At 33.4% G+C, this 3,658-nt stretch overlaps 2 non-coding genes across 2 annotated transcripts; both read left to right on the forward strand.

Annotated features, from left to right (window-relative positions):
• The first annotated feature begins 670 nt into the window (after window positions 1-670).
• Window positions 671-743, forward strand: TRNAA-AGC. Its single transcript has one exon. It is a non-coding gene; the product is annotated as a tRNA-Ala (tRNA).
• Window positions 744-2,395: 1,652 nt separating this feature from the next.
• On the forward strand, window positions 2,396-2,468 carry TRNAA-AGC. The gene has a single exon. It is a non-coding gene; the product is annotated as a tRNA-Ala (tRNA).
• Window positions 2,469-3,658: the final 1,190 nt, after the last annotated feature.

A 3,658-nucleotide genomic window follows, 5' to 3' on the forward strand; every position in this document is an offset into this window, starting at 1 on the left:
TTATTTTCTTTCTTATTTCTAGGAATTAACTTTTTGCTTCATAGAGCAGGCCATTGCAATTACATACAATGCATTGCTTTTCTTATTGGTAGTTGTACTTATCTAAAGAAAGGGTAATATATTGTGCAAAGCGAATATAATTTTGTGAGTGAAAACATCACTATTCAGTATTTGGCATCAAAGTTTCTTGTATTTCATTCATTGCTTGACCAATAGTACTTCAATCTGTGTGGTTATTCTGCTTAAATACATTTGCCTTAGCCATCTTTATTTTTTGATGTAGAATGTTAAGGCGAGGGCTGCTAGGTAGTCAATTCTCTTATATATTGAGGCTCTTCAAGGTTCGTACAATTTGAATTGCCTAGTTGCTTTTCTTCTTCAACAAACTATGACCCTGGCCTGTTATAATTTAAGATTGGATTGATGTTATCAATTGGAATGTAATTACACACCAGTCAAGTCCAATTAAAAGATTGAGTCAAATCAATTACCACCAGTCAAGTCCAATTAAAAGATTGAGTCAAATCAATTACCTTGAGTCAAGTCCAATTAAAAGATTGAGTCAAATCAATTACCTTGTTTAAAGTCCAATTAAAAGATTGAGTCAAATCAATTACCTTGTTTACCACATGCCCTTATAAATACATATATTTATCTAGTTTTTAAGTGTGGCGATGTAGCTCAGATGGTAGAGCGCTTGCTTAGCATGCGAGAGGTACGGGGATCGATACCCTGCATCTCCAATTCCTGTAATATACAAGCTTAAGTAATTTCAAATTAGTGGTTAGAAATTTAATTTGTGATCTACAAGTTTCTAGTTAGTGACGGGAAAATATTTTCTATCAATTTTCAACATTTTGGTTNTTATTTTCTTTCTTATTTCTAGGAATTAACTTTTTGCTTCATAGAGCAGGCCATTGCAATTACATACAATGCATTGCTTTTCTTATTGGTAGTTGTACTTATCTAAAGAAAGGGTAATATATTGTGCAAAGCGAATATAATTTTGTGAGTGAAAACATCACTATTCAGTATTTGGCATCAAAGTTTCTTGTAGTTCATTCATTGCTTGACCAATAGTACTTCAATCTGTGTGGTTATTCTGCTTAAATGCTTTGCATTAGCCATCTTTATTTTCTGATGTAGAATGTAAATGCGAGGGCTGCTAGGTAGTCAATTCTCTTATATAATGAGGCTTTTTCAAGGTTCGTACAGTTTGAATTGCCTAGTTGTTTTTCTTCCTTCAACAAACTCTGACCCTGGCCTGTTATAATTTAAGATTGGATTAATGTTATCAATTGAATGTAATTGCACACCAGTCAAGTCCAATTAAAAGATTGAGTCTAATCAATTACCTTGTTTAACACATGCCCTTATAAATACATATATTTATCTTATTTTTTNGGCTCTTCAAGGTTCGTACAATTTGAATTGCCTAGTTGCTTTTCTTCTTCAACAAACTCTGACCCTGGCCTGTTATAATTTAAGATTGGATTAATGTTATCAATTGAATGTAATTGCACACCAGTCAAGTCCAATTAAAAGATTTAGTCTAATCAATTACCTTGTTTAACACATGCCCTTATAAATACATATATTTATCTTATTTTTTAGTGCGGGGATGTAGTTCAGATGGTGGAGCGCTCGCGTAGCATGCGAGAGGTACGGGGATCGATACCCCGCATCTCCAATTCTTGTAATATACAAGCTTGAATAATTTCAAATTAGTGGCGAGAAATTTAATTTGTGATCTACAAGTTTTTAGTTAGTGACGGGAAAATATTTTCTATCAATTTTCAACGTTTTCGTTCTACGTTCTTTAATATATTTATAAATCAAAGCACAAAAACATTATTTTCTTTCTTATTTCTAGGAATTAACTTTTTGCTTCCTAGAGCAGGCCATTGCAATTACATACAATGCATTGTTTTTCTTTTTGGTAGTCATACTTATCTCAATAAAGGGTAATATATTATGCAAAGCGAATATAACTTTGTGAGTGAAAACATCACTATTCAGTATTTGGCATCAAAGTTTCTTGTAGTTCATTCATTGCTTGACCAATAGTATTTCGATCTGTGTGGTTATTCTGCTTAAATGCATTTGCCTTAGCCATCTTTATTTTCTTATGTAGAATGTAAAGGCGAGGGCTGCTAGGTAGTCAATTCTCTTATATAATGAGGCTCTTCAAGGTTCGTACAATTTGAATTGCCTAGTTGTTTTTCTTCTTCAACAAACTCTGACCCTGGCCTGTTATAATTTAAGATTGGATTGATGTTATCAATTGGAATGTAATTACACACCAGTCAAATCCAATTAAAAGATTGAATCAAATCAATTACCTTGTTTAACACATGCCCTTATAAATACATATATTTATCTAATTTTTTAGTGCGGGGATGTAGCTCAGATGGTAGAGCGCTCGCTTAGCATGCGAGAGGTACGGGGATCGATACCCCGCATCTCCAATTCCTGTAATATACAAGCTTTAATAATTTCAAATTAGTGGCGAGAAATTTAATTTGTGATCTACAAGTTTTTAGTTAGTGACGGGAAAATATTTTCTATCAATTTTCAACGTTTTGGTTCTTCGTTCTTTAATATATTTATAAATCAAAGCACAGAAGCATTATTTTCTTTCTTATTTCTAGGAATTAACTTTTTGCTTCCTAGAGCAGGCCATTGCAATTACATACAATGCATTGCTTTTCTTATTGGTAGTCATACTTATCTCAATAAAGGGTAATATATTGTGCAAAGCGAATATAACTTTGTGAGTGAAAACATCACTATTCAGTATTTGGCATCAAAGTTTCTTGTAGTTCATTCATTGCTTGACCAATAGTATTTCTGTAACCCCTCGTCTTTCCGATAAGTCTAAGGGTCGGAAAATATATCTTTAGGCTATGACATTCATAAGATGATCTCCCGATATGTCAAGGGAATTTTTATACGGAGGTATAGTTGTCATTAAGCTGCGATCGTTCGTGCCGGTCACGAACCGTAAAATTTTCGAGGACGAATTTTCAGCTCGGATTTCCTTAAAAATTGATGATTAGGCATGTTATGACTAAGTATGAACTTCCTGCTTAGTTAAGTTGAAATTGGATGAGCTATAAGGGTCGAAATTTATTTCTGATCGTACACCGCGAAATTTCCGCAGTGTACCGAACCTAGCCCATTTTGGAGCTTTTGACTGGAATAAATTTGTGGTTTCGAAAATTATTCTTTCTGGATTATTTTCCACCGAAACTTTATCTGTTTGGACCACAACTGATATGTTGTGGAGATATTTTATTATTTTATTATTTTTTTTCCTAAAGCTTATCCCATAAGTTGGGATTAAATATAAAAGGAATTTTTTTTCCCTTTTCTTCCCCAAATGCCAAAAAGAGAGAGAGAGAGGTGTGATCATCTTCCACCATTTTTTCTTCCAAAGTTCCATAGCCAAATCCTTCTAAACTTCCAATTTATTCGGTAAGATTCCAATTTTATTCGGTAGAAAGCTTTGTATTCCTTCCTAGGTTATGAATCTATGCTTAGTTCCTTGATATTTGATGTTTTGGTGTTGATTTGGACCTAGGGTTTTAAGGTGAAAGTTGGGGAAAGATCCAAGAATTTCTTCCTAAGGTGTTAATAAACCTTTGAGGTAAGGAAT

Source organism: Ipomoea triloba, chromosome 13, assembly GCF_003576645.1.
Source record: "Ipomoea triloba cultivar NCNSP0323 chromosome 13, ASM357664v1".
NCBI classification, from domain to species: domain Eukaryota; kingdom Viridiplantae; phylum Streptophyta; class Magnoliopsida; order Solanales; family Convolvulaceae; genus Ipomoea; species Ipomoea triloba.